This window comes from Pinus tabuliformis, chromosome 3_2, assembly GCF_031772625.1.
Source record: "Pinus tabuliformis cultivar Carrire ecotype Pingquan chromosome 3_2, CPIR1, whole genome shotgun sequence".
In the NCBI taxonomy this organism is placed as follows: domain Eukaryota; kingdom Viridiplantae; phylum Streptophyta; class Pinopsida; order Pinales; family Pinaceae; genus Pinus; species Pinus tabuliformis.
The window spans coordinates 1102820116-1102839840 of NC_142302.1; positions in this window are offsets into that span (position 1 = coordinate 1102820116).

The window sequence follows — 19725 nt, forward strand, 5'->3', positions numbered from 1 at the left end:
AATGAAAATGGATAGAGAAACACCTAGAGAAATCTTGGGGTAGAGTTGCTGCCTTTGCTTGTGACCTTCTGAATCTCAAAAAAATAATTTGTGATGAGTCATATTATGATTTACACTCAATATTAAATATAAGATAAATATATAGGAGTAGCATGTGAGTGTTAGATTTATAAAGAATATTCTTTTTATTATTAATAAAAATATAGATAGTTAGTTTCATTTTAAAGGGTTATAAATATGAGTTATAAATACAAGACTTAATAGGTTGTAAATATTTAAAGTGTTGTAAATATGAGTTATTAATTGTTTTTACTCAAAATCTGATAAATAGCAATTTAGTAATTTCTTTATAATGGAGTGACTTAAATTCATGTTTCTTTAGGTTGAAGGTAAAGCCACTAAAGAGAAAAAATTGTGATGCCAATAATTAGAGGGATTGTCATCATGGGGTGATAAGAAATTTAATATTCCAAGAAGAGGAGGTAGTAGTAGATTCTAAATAAATTAGCAATGCAACACATAAATGTTTGCAACAAATTTAGATAGATCCATCTTGTTGAATAATGCACACACTACATGGATAATGGATTTCCGCACTTTATGCCTTACGGCGTTTTCTTTGCAACATCTGGTGCAAATGCTAGTTAAATTTAATCTCACATTATTTATAATATTATCACTTAAACGAGTAGATGATAGGATAAATGTCATATTTTTTGTAATATATATTCCTTTCAGCATCTCTAACCAAACAATTTGCCATTGGAAATTTTGACAGTTAAAAAGGTTTTTGAATTATCTTCTTAATGATTTGACATGAAGGATATGATTGTTTTTTGTTGGAAATTTTGATAGTTAAAAAGGTTTTCCAATATCTTCTTAATGATTTGACACTAAGGATATGATTACTTTTTGCCGGTTCATAACTTTTTTTTCTTTATATCTCAGTGGAGTGGTAGTATCTGCCAATTGATGCAGCAGTACTATTATTACGTGCATGATTCACTATAATGGAAATACACGAGTGCACTTTTCCATTAGTTTTTTTCATAAGAAAATAATATATTTATGGTTCTAAACACTTACAATTAGTGTGAGATGTTTTTCATAACAAAATAGTATATTTATTATTGTAAACACCTAAAATTATGTGTGAGATGTTTTTTAGTTATTATTATTATAATTATATTATGTTTTTGGGTTTTTGAGTACGTTGAAAAATTGTTGTTTGGATTAAGAGTTTTTTTTGTTTAAAGTTAAAAAAACGAGTTAATGAGCTAATTATCCAAAAACCCAAAAGCATTTAGAGTAAAAAGCAATCCACTAACAAATATTTCTAAGTAATATATTTTATTTAAATAATGATAATAATTCAATATACATTCAAGATAACATCCATTAATAAATATTCTTGCTATTGATTTGACCATTAGTAGTGGAATATAAAATGCAATCAGACATTTATATATACTATGAATCAGACTGATTAAGCAGACACAAATATTCCTATGCTCTCACATTCAATTACAAGTAATAGAAATTACAACGCTGATTCATATGTAATGACCATTATGTCTTGGCAAACCCTTGACAATCTAAAAATTCAAAGCAAGAACATTGTATCAAAACTCCCAACAATTGCTTAGTTGAAGTATGCAATGAAGACGTGAAAATTAATATTCAGGTATGGCTTCCAGCGACGGCCTCCATGAAGATACCTTCTTATCCTCTCTATAATTTACACGAACCCTACGCCTGCTATTGGATCGCTGCACCTCCATTTTTTGGCCTAGAAACAAACGTATAGACTCCCGGCTGTGGCCTTGAGAAAGCAGTTCGTTATACTCCTTCGCCGATACCAAGATCTTAAGACGCTGAACAACTTTTTCTTTCGCAGTTGCATCTGCATTGGATTCCTTTGCCTCTTCGGTTTTAGAAGCTGATTTCTGCAATACATCAGGACCGTCGGCTGCTGTAATCGGATACACAGACTTTCTGCTGGACCTTCTGCTTGTTCTCCTTATCTGATTATTTCCATCAACAACTGTTAGACAATTTCCCATGGCCGATATTGGATGTATACTCCTTTCTTGTTGCGACTGAGGCATACCTTGCCTTATAGATGAAAGAAAGATTCGGCCAGATAATGCAGCACATGCAGGTCACTGTCAACCCATCATTAATAATAACGAATATGTTTGTCTCTTACCGTACGTTGCGCGTTTGCCACCTATAAGTTGATGTTAGTTCTAGGAAAGGTTACGCGACGCGGCTAGGCGGCTCGTGGCAGATCCTGGCCACGGCGGTGGAAGTTAACGCACAGGCCAGGGTGTGACACGAGAGGGAAGTAGAACATTTGGGCATGCCAGTAACGACGGTATTCTCGTGTTACATTCTAAACTAAAATATTTACAGCGTACCAATATATAAATTTTATCCCAAAATGTGAGGAAGGAGAGCATTTCAACTCGTTTGGTTAGGCGATCAGTGAAGTTACATAAATTAAATGGTCTGTAGACATTATATTATAATATATAATCAAAATTAGTAGATATTATATTAATAAAAGTATATTAAAAATATTAATGTGGTAAATATAATGGAAAGTTTCTTAAAAATAACAAAAAAAAAAAATTACTGTAATGCACACATTTATCTCATTAACTATGTATAAGGAGTTTATGGATCAATTTTGATTTGAGAAAAAAGAATAAAAAAAATACACATTTTATTGTCATATGGACTATTTTGCTAAATATAATTTGCTTATATATTAATTTCCCCATCTAATTAGAATGTGAACTTATTAGAATTGGAATAATCTCAAATATCTAGGAAATTGGTGGGCAGGGAGTCACTAGAACGAATCTAATTTAACTTGAGAAAAAAAAAATGGAATCACAAATCTTATTGTAAAATGGACCATTTTGCTAAATAAAATTTGCTTATATATTAACTTCCCCATCTAATTAGAATATGAATATATTAGAATTGGAATAATATCAAATCCCAAGTGAATTGGTGGGTAGGTGGCACAAATCTAATTTTTTAAATTTATTAAAAGTCAATGCAACCTAATAAACTTTGTAACACACTACCGTCATTGATAAGCATTCACACGAAGAACAGGCTGAGCATATCCCTTAAAAAAAAAAATCAAGAGATCTTCATCCACCTTAAGTTGAAATAAGAAGTAAATTATATTTTTCATTTATTACAAATATAATTTAAAAAATGAAACATATAGTTTTAGTATAGTTATGTAAATTAAATAATTAATATATATGAATATATAATAAATATAAAAATATTTATTTTCATGATATATTATAAGTTTTTTGGTCACCCTTTATTTGATATGGTTGTGGGGTTTGGGGTTTGGGGTTTGGGGTTGTAGCATAGAGAAATGTGGAGGAATATTGAGTTAATCCAAAAATAATTTATAAACTACAACCTCAAGATTAAATGAAATACTTCCTATTTTATCTTTTTTTTTATTGAAGCTAGTCTTTCTTTCATTGAAAGCATGACTATGATTACTTATCTCATGTATAAGAAATACAACATGGAAGTCGGTTCCCAAAATTGCTTCTAACTCTACCCAAAACCCCCACCTGTGACTTAAGCTAGGTTGGAATAAGGATGTTGAGTCTTACCTAGACCATTGGGGGTAAAGGAGGAGATCATCTTGGAGAATAAGGATAATATTAAAAATATGATTACTTCCCAATTTAAGGATAGGTTGTGTAATGATAAAGTGTTAGAGGGAAACACGAACCTAAGATACTATACAAAGGTTATCAACCCCAATCTTTATAAGCATAACTATCTTTCTAACTTGACCAGTGCTAAGAAGAAAATGAATATTTCCAAGATAAGAACTAATTTTCATGAGCTTCAAAGTGAAATCGGGCATTGCTAAACACCTTGGGACTAAAAAATCTATCATCTTTGCAATACTAAAAGTGTTGAAGATGAAAAACACTTTCTCCTGGATTTTCCAACTCTTACCCACATCCGTTCCAATTTTCAAAACAATTTTCACACTACCCACCTTCATGACCTTTTAAGTAAGAAAAATATGGTGATATATACACACTTTTCTTCCTTCATTTCCATTATAGAAATAAAATATTAAAGAATCTCAATTAATCTCTTACTTTCTTAAGTTCCCATAGACCATATTGGTCTTAATGGATAGTAATCCTTATCATCATCATCACCATTATTATATTATTAATGATAAAAAGAATTATATATAAGTTAAAGATGTATACATTTAAGAAAACAATGATTTTTAATCTTGGAGATTCATCACACTTTATCATTGAATATTCTTAATCTTTAAATAGTCTTTTGTTACAATACCATGGCTTATTAATATCACATGCCTAAAACAAAATTCTTAACCATAGAGATTCACCCAAACTTTATCATGAAGATTCTTAATCTTTAAATAGACATTTTTACAATACCATGGCTTATCAGTACAAGATGCCAAAAAAAACATAACTCTATCATATCACTTCTTCATATGATATATTTTTTTAATTAATCAAGATAATTAAAAGGTATAAAATGGTATAACTACTTTGGAGGTAAATCTCAACCTTTGATAAGGCAATAATATTTAAAATATTCTACAATATTTGGTGGAGGTTAAATATTTATACTCTACTTAATAATTATTATGTGGATAGAGATGTCTACTTTGTAATAGAGCTTCCAAAATTTTAATTTAATTATCAACTAACACAACCATATAAATCAAATAATTGGTAAATGTTTATAGGTCTAAATATATAACCAATGTTCCATGGAATAGAAATTATAATTTCAAGTGTTACATAGAATAGAAATTATAATTTTTCTCTCTTAAAAAATATAACAAGTGTTACATGGAATAGAAATTATAATTTCAAAAGAAATATAAAAATCTCAACATTATACATTAAAAAAATACAAATAATGTGATAAATATCGAGATGTGTAATGATATTACATAATTTCAATCTCTTATTGCAACTTGAATAACAATCTTTGCTTTTATATATATATATATATATATATATATATATATATCTATGTTACCAGAAACGGGACGGTTGTCAGTGTTCCGGGTAAAAAATGTGTAAGAAACAAGACGAGACGGAAACACCGTTTTCTATGGTCATTTTAGTTAACCAATGCATAGATTTTACGGGAAATCTTTTACAGGTCGTAGTTTACTCTTTTGCAGGTAGTTCTCAGCGCTATATTTTCACTCTTTATTGTAGACTTCATGCATGTACTCATTCAATAACCTAGAGGCCTATGCGAAGTATACATAAAGTTAATTATTTTTGTATTATTGTTCCCTTTTTAGTTGATTTGTTTTCCTTTAACATGTATAGTGTTAAAATTCATAGTTTAAACACTATTCTATATGTGGCTCAAGAAGTTCACATTTAATTGCAAATATATATATATATATATATATATATATATATATATATTTGGTTTTTTTTAAGGAAACAATAATTAGCCTAAGGCCCAAAATGCATAAGAATGTATACACTTAATTGACTAGGAAGCATAAGAATGTATATATTTAATAGTCAATTTGCTAAGCATAAGTTTGGTATTCAAATTATTTAGTTTTTAAATAAAATTTGGGCTAGAAAATTAGTTGAAACTATATTGAAAATTGAAACTAACTCTGCATTTTTCATTTTTATTTTCATTTTCTCTCTCCTCGTTTCTTGAGTGCGAAACCTCTAAACTCTGTTTCTCGTACCGTTGTCGTTTCTCGTTTCGTTTTTCCGGTTTCTCGTTTCTCGTTTCCGATTTGTCTTCCATTATTATTTTCTTATTATTAATTTAATTCCAATAATCAAGGCTCTTCATAAACAAGGGAATATTGTTCTCAACAATAATATCTGGATTTGAATATCAACCAAATAACATAAAACCATCACTGATAACGGGAGATTGACCATCAACGGAAGAAATCATATCAACGGAAGAAATCATATAAATTGCATTGTATATATACCCAAATTCAAACAAAACTAAGGTTTATAAACCAAACTAACTATTGAAGAAAATGTTTTTAATCTCCAGTTTTGTCATAAAAAAACACAAAGCAATGGGCAAACATGGAGCCTAAAGCAATGGGCAAACATGGAGCCTCTCGCTTGCAGTGGAGATGGAAAATTCCCTCCCTTGTGAAAGTGTTGAGTGATACTATTTTATGATGATATTTTTTCTAAAGTGTTGAGTGATACTATTTTATGATGATATTTTTTCTAGTGTTGCATTTTAGCTGTGCCCCTCTAGCTCTGAAATCACGTTGGAGAAATAGTCAAAGCAACATATGTGGGCAAGATGTTTCTGTCTACTTTATTCCCATCTTTATCATTACTTTTGATGTACTGCAAATGTCTGCGAAGTTAATAAAACATTCCTCCACGTATTGCTGATTTGGTGAATGGAGTTGTAATGCCTTTAGAAATCTAATTAGAAATCAAAGAGAACTTTCCCTTAAGTCCATTCTTTGAACTTTCCCTTAAGTCCATGATTGACAGATGACATTTGTTCCCAAAGCCCAATATATATCTTTTTAGTCATTCGACATGCCTCAACTTTCCCTTAAGTCCATGATTGACAGATGGCATTTGTTCCCAAAGCGCAATATATATCTTTTTAGTCATTCGACATGCCTCCCCAAATCGATTAGCATCTACCAACATGTCACAAGAACACATCATAGAATTAAATGACACAGTTTATTTTCTCTCATATTCAAAGAAATCAAAGAAATTGGCTGGTTTTACACTATGGATTCACTAAATGCATTAAATGTAGTTTTTAACATATGACATGAGTTTTGAGAGTCTAATGTATATCTTTTAGTCACTCGACATTATATTTTTTAGTCATTAGACATGTCTCTACAAATAGTTGATCATTCACAAACTGGTAGCAACCTGCCATAGAATTAAATCGCACAATTTATTTTTTATTTTATTTAAAATAAATTTAAGAAATTGATTGGTTTTATAATAGTGATTAGCTATATTCATTAAATGCGTTGTTATGAATTTAAGAATAAAAAAATGGTATGAATAGTGTGATTATATCCGGAATTTATAGTAAGAATATGTAAGGTAGTTATATATATGGCACAAAAGCTACAATAAGATCTTTAAATTCATAGCATAATCACATGTTTGAAAAATAGCGATATGTCATAAAATTCAATTGCACACTTTATTTTCTACTTTATTTCAAATAAATGCAAGAAATTGATTGCTTTATATTAGTGATTAGCTAAATAAAAATAATGGCGTGAATAGTGCAATTATATCCAAAAATTATGGCAAGAATATGGGAGGTAGTTATCCATATGACACAAAGGCTACAATAAGACCTTCAAAGTCATAGTCCAATCACATGTTTAAAAACTAGTTTTTTTTAATAATATTGAAAAATAAATATTTATTTTTCAAAGTTAAACATTGTAACTATTATATGGGAGATTGAAAAATAGTTCGATGATCATTCACATGTATACGAGGGAGAAGTGAGGACAATTGGGGGCTCTGCAATTTGAACTGGGGTTTGAGTTAGGGTTTGGCGCTGGTAACCATGGCAGGTCGTGGAGCAAGGAGTTATGCTCCCTTCTACAGTCAAATAGCCGCAAACAGTAAGGGAATTGGTCTGCATCACTTCAAGAAACCACCGGAGGTGATAACTGATGATATTAACACAGAAAATATCAAACCTCACGGACAGAAAGAAAATCATGAGGAAGATAGCAGGGAGAAGAGGAAAGAGGGTAGCAGTCAGAAAGTTGCACCTATGAGTGCGACAAGGGTCTGTAAACCCAAGTCAACCATTATTCCGCAGGTCGTTTTAAGTGACCCAGTGCTATAGGTGCATAGAGAACACATGGCAAAACATGCGGTTATATGCAAATTTATGGGAATTTGGCTGACAGAGAAGGCCTTACACGCATGGATAAGGAACCACTAGAAACCAAAGGGATAAATAAACCTTCACGTTGAATCCAAGGGCTTCTTTACGGTGGTGTTCACGAGCCTAGAAGATAAAGAGATAGTGTTCGAGGGAGGACCCTATTTTTACATTGCTGCAAGCCTTTACATGCGACCATGGGTGATGAATTTGGTCCCAGAATGAGAAACGTTCACTTCAATACTGCTATGGATAAGAATATACTCCCTTCCTTTAGATTATTGGTTGTTGAAGTCTCTAAAGGCTATCAACAATAAACTAGGGCATTTTATAAAAATATCAGATGCTAATCTAAGAGGTAATTACACTTCATTCGCCCCGATTTTTGTGAAAATGGACATATTTGGAGCACTTCCGGATGAGATCATTTTAGAAGTGTATGATGAAAAATGGGTGCAGGCGATGGACTATGAACATGTCCCATTCAAGTGCTGTAAGTTCCATGAACATGGGCACCTATACAGAAACTGCCCATCAAACAAATTGGAGAGCAACACAAAAACCACCACAAGCAAAGATCCCGAGGGTTTCACTAAGGTGGGGGGCAAAGGGAAAGGAGGAAAGTGGTACCAAAATAAAATCAATGAGGACGGGCAATTGAGCCACAATAGTTTCAAAATATTAGAAGAAGAAGTTGGAAACAACAGGGCAAACTAGGAATCAGAGACTAATACCAATGAGAAGGATAGGGATGCTAGCATGGAGGATATACCAGAGAACAACCAGCAAAAGGATGATCTACCGAACATTGTGGAGCTCAGTAGGGACCATGAGATGACCCCAAGTGAGGCGAGAATAGAGGACCATGAACTACAAGAGATTCTTGAGAGGGAGAACTTACATCTAGAAAAGTTTATGGAGCAGGGTATTGCCAAAGGGGTTGACTCCCTGCCAAAGGAGGAGTTTGATAGGGTTCAATAGCTCTTCCTCTATAGATCCCAATCGAAGGGCTCTGGAGTCAAAAGAAACCATGAGAGCCAAGAGAATAGAGGGATGAAAACTATGGAGGAAACACCCGGGCACTCTTCCAAGAATCCGGGTAGGAAAAGAGAAAGAAAAAGAAAAAATGAGTTGTTGACCGAATGTGGAAAACCCATGATTAACTCAGGTAAGATGAGAGATCTCACCAGCTACTCCTTTACAAACCTTTCTTAATAAAGCTTACAACCTGGAACATTAGGGGCCTAGGAAGTAAAAGGAAACAAAGAAATCTTAGCATTAGAATAAAAGAAGAAAAACCATATATGGTTTTTATTCGGGAAACTAAGTGTTTGATGGACAATATTAGAGAAATACATAGCAAATGGATAAGCAAGTATGCATATCTAGAGGTTAAGGAAGATAACTCGGCAGGAGGGATTCTTACGCTTTGGGATCCCCAGAAACTTGGAATCCTAGATGCAGAAGCATCGAGGAACTATATATCAATGGTGATTCAACCTTTGGGTGATAGGGAGACTTATCTTATTACAAATGTATATGGTCCTAAAAAACTAGAAGACAAACTCAAGCTTCTCACCTCCCTTGAGGAGCTGAGAGAGATATATCTTAATATGCCATGGATTCTGGCAGGTGATTTCAATATGATCAAATCTCCTACAGAGAAAAAAGGTGGCACTAGAACCCTAGGTAGAGACTCCATTGCCTTCCAAAACTTCATAAATAAAATGAGACTAATGGATGCTGAAATAATAAATGGCACTTTCACTTGGAACAACAAGAGAGGAGGGGCTTCTCAAGTTGCCTCTAAACTAGATAGATTCATACTCTCAGAGGACCTCCTTCTCATAGGCCTTAACATGTCAGCTCTAATCCTTCCCTTTGGAGGCTCAGACCACTAGCCTGTTCAGCTTGAAGCCGCTTTTATGGGTACACTGAGGAATAGACCTTTTAGGTTTGAAAATGTCTCGCTCTCTCACCCTGACTTCACCAGCAATATTGACAAATGGTGGATGGAATATTTGCCCATTCAAGGCACTAAAATGTTCATGTTGCAAAAAAGACTTAAACACATCAAATCCAGACTCAAAGATTGGAACAAGAAAGAGTTTGGTAATATTTTTAAAGCCAAAAGAGAAGTTGAACAGAAACTCCAGGGGATTAATCAGATCATAATCACAGATGGTTTTATCGAGGAAATGAAAACTAAAGTTAATTCTCTTCAGAAGGAATGGGAAGATAGGTGCATCCAAGAGGAGATATTCTGGATGCAGAAACCGAGAGTGTAATGGATTAGAGAAGGGGAAAGAAACACAAATTTTTTTCATAAATCAACTTTGGATCATGGGTCACATAACAAAATTTCAAAACTCTGAGATTTTCAAGGGAAAGAGCTTGTCTCCTACAAAGAAATGGAATCTCTCCTAGTACAACACTTCCTTAGCATTGCAAAGGAGCCTCTCTTAGACAGGTCACGGTTCATTAACAATTTCACAAAGTACATTCCCAAGCTTGTAACAAGGGAAGACAATCACAATCTTAACAGGCCAGTGTCTGAAGATGAGGTCAGTGAAGTTACCAATGAGATGCAAAATGGGAAAGCTCCTGGCCCGGATAGATTCAATGTGGACTTCTTCAAAGCATGCTGGAAAATAGTCAAACAAGACATTCTTGACGTAGTGGAAGACTCTAGAAGATCCAGAATGGTTTTGAAGGCTCTCAGTGCATCTTTCATAGCTTTGATTCCAAAGTAGGAAAAAGTTATGACATCGGACAGATTCAGACCCATAGCTTTATGTAATGTGGTGTATAATATTATTTCCAAAGTGATCGCTAATAGACTCAAGCCCCTTCTTCCAGCTCTTGTCTCAGAGGATCAAACTGGTTATGCGGAAGGAAGACAAATTCTCAATAACATCATACAAGCTCATGAGGTGGTACACTCTCTTAAGAGAAATAAGCAGGCTAGCATGATCATACAACTTGACCTAGCAAAATCTTATGACAAGCTATGCTGGTCTTACGTCAGGGCAGTGCTGAAAGCTTATGGTTTCGACCACAACTGGATTAGATGGGTTATGGCCTTGGTATCCATGACTAGTTTTTCAATATTGCTTAATGGCTCGCCCTCAAAAACCTTTATGCCTTCTAGGGGTCTCAGATAAGGAGATCTACTCTCCCCCTTCCTCTTTGTGCTCATGATGGAAGGGCTAGGAAAAATGATAAAAAGTGCAAGTGCTGAAGGAAAAATCCAGGGATTGAAACTTACCATAGATGGAGCTGCTTCAACTCACCAACAATTTGTAATTGATACTATGCTGCAGGGCATTCCCACGGTCAAGGAAGCCAAAGCTTTTAAACAAATCTTGAATTACTTTGCTATGACCGCTGGTACAAAGGTAAGCCTTGACAAATCAAAAGTTTTCCTTTTTAACACTAACATTTTTATTCAGAGAAACCTCACTAGAATTCTAGGGTTTCAAAGGGATCACTTATCTTCTAAGTACCTTGGAATCCCTCTTACGGACAAACCTCTAAGTAGGGGAGTTTGGGAGCCGATAATTAACAAACTTCAGGATAGGATCAGGAAATGGACATGCAGATCTTTGAATTTGGCAGGGCACCTTGTGCTTACAAAGGCTGTCTTGCAGGCCATACCCATTTTTATGATGTCAGCTCTTCTTGCTCCTATAGGAGTTATGCAATAGATCAGGAACATTCAAAGAGATTTTCTTTGGGGAAAAGGGGAAGAGAAAAAGAAATGGGCTTTGGTAGCTTGGGACAAGATATGCAAACCTAAGGCCCATGGTGGTTTGGGGCTTCATGACCCTGAAACCCTCAGCAGAGTTTCGGGTGCAAAACTTTGGTGGAGGTGGCTTAAGAAATTAGCAACTCCTTGGGCCAAGCTTTGGAAATACAAATATGCAAATAATTGGCAGAAGAGGGATCATATTTGAATGTCTAGGCTTATCAAGGGCTCCCACATTTGGAATATTGCTTGGGAAAACAAAGCCATTGTCTAGCAGCACAACTTCTGGGAGATCCGAGTTGGGAACTTGGCAAGATTCTGGGAGGACAATTCGTAGCAAGAACCAAACTTGTTTAGGGAAGAAATAACCGCTTTCAAGAATGACACTGACAAAAAAAGGCTTATGCATGGTAAGTGACTTCTGGGATTAGGCAAGGAACAATGGTAAATGGAGAATATGGAAGGATCTGGGCTACAATGAAGAGAGCCCTTTGAAAGCTCAGGCTGGCTGTCTTGCTTGGGACTTGGAACAGAGAAATATTTTGGTATCATCCTCGTTTGACCAATTGAGATGGGGAAGAAACACAGAAGGTAACTTTAACCTCAAAGAAGCTAAACGAATAGCCCTAGGGTTTGATTATCAAAACCCTGATAAAGTATGGAAGGACCTTTGGCAGCACCAGCATTGGATGAAAATAAAGTTGTTTATATGGTTGGTTCAACAAAAGAAAATTATAACTTGGGAAAATATTTTGAAAAGGGGTTTTGTTGGCCCATCCAAATGTCATCTATGTGGTTCACAAGAGGAGACGATGGAACACTTACTCAACCTCTGCCCTTTAACCTCTACCTTGTGGGATTGGGTGGCCTCAATCTTTAGGCAGAGTGACAAGGACAGACTTAGTATTACCAACACTTTGAAGAATTATAGAAAATACTTCTCAGGTAATGAAATCATCAACAAAGCTTGGACTCTGGTTCCAGGCTTCTTAATCTCGGATGACTGGAAAGAATGCAATGGCGGGATTTTCAAGAATAAAATTGGCTCAACCCAGAACATTATTGCACAAATATTAATATAGCTCAAAGACATTGTTGGAGCCCTTTTAGGGAGACCTCTTGAGGACCCTACTCTGCCCCAGGATGCTCGTATATTGCTGTAGTTGGGTCTCCATTCGCTAGTTCCCCAGAGCATAAACAAGGGTGTGAGCCAGATAAATGCTGGTAAAGACTTCTGGCAACCTCCTCCTCATGGTTTCTTGAAATTCAATATAGATGGAGCCTCTAAAGGTAACCCAGGGATGGCTAGTTTTGGAGGGGTCATCAGAGATGAGTAGGGGTGTACTAAGGATATCTTTCACAGTCATTTGGGGACTGCCACTAATAACATCGCTGAGCTCATGGCCTTAGAGCAGAGCCTAAAAATATTGATCGGGTCAAATTTACATAATGCCATCATTGAAGCAGACTCTGAATTGATTATTAATGCAGCCAAGAAGATATGTAATGGAAAAGCACCGGGAAAACTTTCAAAATGTTGGTGGATTTTTTCAGGACTTTCAATGCATTCATACCCACTTACAAACCCTGAGAATGGTTAGCTTCGTTCATGTGCAAAGAAAAGGAAATATGCTGGCTAATCATCTAGTGAATGAAGGAGTGTTATGCAAAGAAATTTACAGCAAGTATGCTTGGGATTTGACACCCTTAGGAATGAACAAGAAAGAAGAGTAGTGGAAGCACGAGTAAGCAAAAGCGAAAGGCTTTCTTAACCGTTGATCCCTCAAAAATGCGTAAAACAAAGCTTTCTATAGGGGAGGGGCACCTGGTAAACAGTAGGCTTCTTAGTAGGTCATCGACCACAGATCTTGATAGCCTTTGCCATCAAATGACTATCAGGTGGGAAAGTGATCAAAGGTTAACTATTCAAGTGGACCCCAAGATTTTTAGATCAGCGGTTCATAATCTTCATCCAATCCATAAAGAGGGTAAATATGATGCAAGTTTCTGATCCGATATCTCAGAGGACCATTAGATCAATAGGGACCTAATCGTATGGATATCGGGTTCTCAAAGTAATCGAAGGTTAAGTCTCAAACCGGACCCGAACATTTATAAACCAATGGCTCATAATCCTTATCGGATCCATGAACTGGGTAAAAGGGGTGCATGTTGCCGAGGCGATAGTGTTCGTGACCATTGGATCTTATGGGATCTGGATCGAAAGGATATCGGGTTTCAACATGGGAGGAGGTTAAGTCCAATAACGGACCAAAAGTTTTATACATTGATAGTTTATTTACCATGTCCTCTTCGTAAAGCTAGTAAAGGCCACTCATATCTCCGAAGTGATTTATTTAACGACCATTGGATCGCTGGGGGTCTTATCGAATGGCCATCGGGTTGGATAATGGGCAGAGGTTTAGATGTAAGATTTAGGTATAAGGTTTCATGTTTGTTTTGGTTTAATCTTCATCGGGTTAGCCCTTGTTGGTCTTTACACTTGTAAAGACATGTAATATATGTAATTTTTCTTATGGTTAATAAAAGGCTCCACTCTTACTTGACCAAAAAAAAACATTGTAACTATTATTAGTCGAAGGCAAATCGATTATTATAGTCCTATCATGGCTAGATCTAATAAGTGTCAAAATACTTGTTTTCATATATCTTAGGTTGCTAGAATTAAAAAGCTCATAAAAATTAATTAAATTATAATTATATATTAAATTAATATGATTAATAATTATAAAAATAATTAATATCCCAAAATAGAAATTCTTATTGGGATAAAGATTTTTAACCGTAGAGATTCTTAACATGTAAATAAGTTTTGATAAAATGCTATGGGTTATTATCAATGTACTATATGTCCAAAACAATATAACTCATTTCATTTGAGATGTGTTCTTATGACAATTTAATTGTGTCAAGAGACCCTTTCTAACCTATGGGAGAGATGTTGCAATGCCCTATCCTATTTTGTTAGGTAAAGATTTTAATTCGATCAAATTACATAAAATAAAAATTAAATTAAATTAAAAATAAATAAAATTAAATAATAATTACATAAAATTAGAATTAAAATAAAATATAATAAAATAAAATAAAAAAATTATAATTATAATTATAATTAAATCAACCTAGATCCATCTTAATCGGAAGAGGGATCAAAATTCTTCAGTTACAAATCTCTTTTAAAGTGAAAAAAATATTTGATATCTCCATCCAGAGTTAAAATGGATATAAGCCACTTTAATTAAAAAGACAGAAACAACATAACTATCCTGGAAATAAATCACAACCTTTTATTTCTAAATACCAATAAATATATTCTAAAATATTCCATAAAAAATAAATCCTCATCATTCACTTAATAATATTAAGAATTCTTCAATAATGAATGTGTCATGCACCAACTCATGAAAGGACCCTTGAAGACGAATTTGATTCAACTTAGGAACGGAGAGCGTGAGCGGAACTAGGGTTCTGCGTAATCCCCATCGTCGCCGACGGCTCTGAGCGGAAGACGCACAAAGCCTGTAAGATTCCTCACTGCAGCGTGACAGGGCTGCAGGGTACTAGCAGAAGGTAATGGATCAGCCTCAAGGAGGGGGGGGCGTCAGAGCCCTCCCCTTCACAGCATACGCCTGAGCAAACTGTCATCTTTGGTTCAGTGGATCCGGAAGTCCTGAACAAAGGGAAACAACAGCAAAATAGTGAAAAGGAGATAGGACATCGGAAAAACAAGGACAGCAATGCGCAAGAAAGACAAGAAACTCCAGATCCAAGCCCGAAGATCTCCTCATCTACCTGTCGACCAGTGGCCAAAGAACGGCCACGAATAGAGCTGCCTGGTGACATAATAGAAATGAGAATAGAGTATATGACGGATCATGCCCTCATTGGGAAGTTCATTGGATTTTGGCCAACTGAAAGAGCTTTATATGGCTGGATTGTGGTGAAATGGAAACCCAAAGGAGATGTTACTCTTCAGCTGGGGCCGAAAGGCTTCTTCACCGCAATTTTTTTCTGTCTAGAGGACAAATACAGGGTCCTGGAAGGAGGGCCCTACTTTTTTAATGCAGCAGGACTATATCTGAGGGAATGGATTCCAAGATTCAACCCAGATAAAGAAGACCTCACTTGGGCCCCGGTATGGATCAGATTATACTCTCTTCCAGATGAATACTGGGAAGAAGACATACTCAAGGGCATTGGAAATGGAGTGGGAACATACATCAGAGCGGCAGAAGAAACCAAATCGCGTAAGTATGTCTCCTATGCTCGTATCTGTGTTTTTATACGCTTGAATGAAGCTCTACCAGAGTCGATAACCCTTGCCCACAGAGACGAAGAATGGATCCAGCCGCTTGACTACGAGCACGTGCCCTTTAGGTGCAGAAAATGCCATGCACTGGGGCATCTCTTCAGAGACTGCCCCCTAAATGCCAAAATCAACCCCCTTGCCTCTTCTGATAACCCATCCCAAGACGGCTTCACCAAAGTCGCAAGCCGGAAGCGCTCGCATAAAAAGCCTCAGAATGGAACCAAACCCCAGCCTAACAGACCCTTAGATCCAGCCTCCAAGAACAGCTTTGACATTCTTGCTCATACCCCTGAGGATCAACCCCTGACCTCTGAACCCATCCCTTCGCACCCATCTTCTTCCTCCCACCCACCTCCCTCTGATTCCCCCTCCAAATCTCACTCCCCCATCCTCTCCCCTTCTATCCTAAGCAGAAGTCAGAAGGAACCAGTGGAGATTCACAAGAACATGGAAGTAGACGGCAGGGAAGAAGTACCCCATGACTCAGAGAACAATATAGAAGACAGCAATCAAGTGGAGAAAATGGACGAAGAGCCAGAGAGTATAGATCTAAATGGTCTGGATATTCTGGAACTGGAACAAGCATGTAAAAAACGAGCATATGAGTCCATATCTGAGCTTCAGCTCAACAAGCTCGAAGTGGTCATCTCAAGAGCCTTCCATCAACACCAACTTGGGATACAACCAGGTAGTCATTGGGATGGCAGCCTGCGCCCAAAGGATTCCAAGAAGAGAGGAAGGAAAACAGACCTCCAGCAAACCATCGAGGTGGGGAAAATCCTGGTAGATTCAGGCAGATATGCTAAGTTAACAAAGTACTACAGGCCCTCCAACAATAGTTGAACCATGAAGCTTGTATCCTGGAACATAAGAGGGCTTAACAGCCCGGGAAAACTCAGGATGTTAAAAAACATGATAAAAATGGAAAAGCCGCAGATGTGCTTTCTCCAGGAGACCAAATGTAATAGTTCTACCCTAGGCAACATACTTTCAAAAGCATGGCCAGGCTGTCAATCGGTTGCTGTAGACGCCTTGGGAGCCTCAGGCGGACTAGCCATAGCATGGAACACTCAAGCAGTAACTCTCACAGATTTTCATGCCTCTCATCACTTTATACAGGCAGCCTTCCATATTTTGGGCACCAATATTCATGGCAACTTATCAAATGTCTATTTTCCACAAGAAACAGGAAGCAAGATCAGGCTCCTGGACACCATAGAAGCTCTAAGCAATAATAGAAGACACCCTCTATGGATAGTGGCAGGGGACTTTAATATGATTACCAACAGCAAGGAAAAGATAGGAGGGAGAATCAGAATGGAGCCGGAAGTTGCTCGCTTTAAGGACTTCATCCAAGATGCGTCTCTAATCGATTTGCCGTTCTGCAATGGTAACTTCACCTGGAGCAATCGCAGAGCTGGCAAATCCCAAATCGCCTCCAAATTAGACCGCTTTCTCATCTCTGATAATTCGGTACACTTAGGGGGAGATATCTCAGCAGAAATATTGGCACACACCGGGTCGGATCACTGGCCGATAGCTTTACAATGGAGGAGACCAGGAGATTTGACCAAAAGACCATTCCGCTTTGATGGATTTTGGCTATCGCACCCTGCATTCAAGGAATTCGTCAAGACCACTTGGGCATCTTTCGTCCCCCCAGAAGGCGCAAAAATGTATCAATTTCAACAGAAGCTAAGATTTCTAAAAAATCAACTAAAAATATGGAATAGGGAGACCTTTGGTAACATATTCAAGGCGCAACAAGAATTGAATCAAGAACTGGTGAATCTCCAACAAAAGATAATCATAGAAGGGCATTCGGAATCTACTTTGGACCAGGAGCGGCTCCTTCACAGTCAGCTGGAAGAAAGGAGAAAGCAGGAGGAAATCTATTGGAGGCAAAAATCAAGAGTCAGGTGGCTGAAGGAGGGGGAGCGCAACACCAAATTTTTCCATAGAACCACGGTGCAGAGAAGAATGCATAATACTATCCCCTTCATCCAAAATCAGACAGGGGAAAAAGTCGAGAAGCATGAGGAAATAGAAGAGGTTCTCCTAAATCACTTCCAACAGGTCCACCGGGAACCAATAGCTGACAGGCAACGGGCTATTGAAAAAATAATCAGAAACGTGCCTAAAATCATCACGGAGGATCACAATGAGCTTCTCATGCGTCCTATACTTCCGCAGGAAGTAGATGACGCAATGGCCCAGCTTAAAAATGGCAAGGCCCCAGGCCCAGATGGATTCACCACCACGTTCTTCCATGCCTTTTGGGATATGATAAAGACGGAGGTTTGGCAGATTGTTGAGGAATCCAGAACCATGCGCTGGCTCCTCCCCTCCCTCAACTCCACTTTTATCACTCTCATTCCCAAAGAGGACAATTCCATCACCCCTGATAAGTTCAGGCCCATCGCTCTGTGCAACGTCATCTACAAAGTCATATCAAAAGTCATTGCAAACAGGTTAAAGCCCCTATTACCTCTGCTCATCTTTCCGGAACAGTCGGGGTACGTGGAAGGACGACAGATAATGGATGGCATCCTCCTCACGCACGAGATAATCCATTCCCTCAAGCACTCTAAACAAGCAGGTATGATTCTCAAACTGGATCTTTCTAAAGCTTTTGACAAGCTCAGTTGGGCTTACATTCATCACATGTTAAAAGCTTTTGGATTTGGCTCCATTTGGATTCGCTGAATCATGAGCCTAATCACCTCCACTCACTTCTCTATCTTGGTGAATGGTTTCCCCTCTCATCCTTTCAAGCCATCCCGGGGTATCAGGCAAGGTGACCTCCTATCCCCCTTTCTTTTTGTTCTGATGGCTGAAGGTCTTGGCAGACACATCAAACAGACCCTCCATTCCAGGCAACTCAAAGGCATAACGGTCCACAATACCCCTGCCACCTCTCATCAGCAATTCGTTGATGATACCATGCTTTTTGGCTACCCTTCTGTACAGGAAGACTCCCGCTTCAAATCTCTTCTCAACGACTTCTCAGAGGCTTCTGGCACCCATGTCAACACCTCCAAGTCGCAGATATTCTTCTTTAATACTCCTCCCTCGGTTAAAGCTGCTGTCACCCGCATTCTTGGCTTCCCCTCTGCTACCCTCCCCTCCAAATATCTTGGTGCTCCCCGCACCGCATCCGCTATCAAGCATCCAGCTTGGAGCACTCTCTTAGAGAAGCTCGAGTCCCGCCTCAACCTCTGGACTTACAGATCTCTAAACCTCGCCAGTCGAGTGGTGCTCATCAAATCTGTTCTTCAAGCCATGCCTCTTTATCTCTTCTCCATTCTAGCAGCCCCTAAGTGGGTCCTAAAAAGAATAAGAAACATACAGCGTGACTTTCTTTGGGGCAGCTCGGCTACAAATCGCAAATGGGCTCTGGTTAAATGGACTTCTGTTTGCATGCCCAAGGACAAGGGAGGCATTGGGCTAAGGGACCTAGAGCACAGTAACTCCATAATGAATGCTAAGATTTGGTGGCACTGGATCACTAACCCAGAAAAGCCATGGGTAAAAATATGGACAGCCAAATACGCCAACAACAGACCTCAAGAAGAGCTCATCAGGTTCATCCCCACTGAAAAAGGGTCGTTAATCTGGAACGCTGCCAAACAACACTATCATTTAATTCAACAGCACAGCTTCTGGGAGATCAGGAATGGCAGCACGGCAA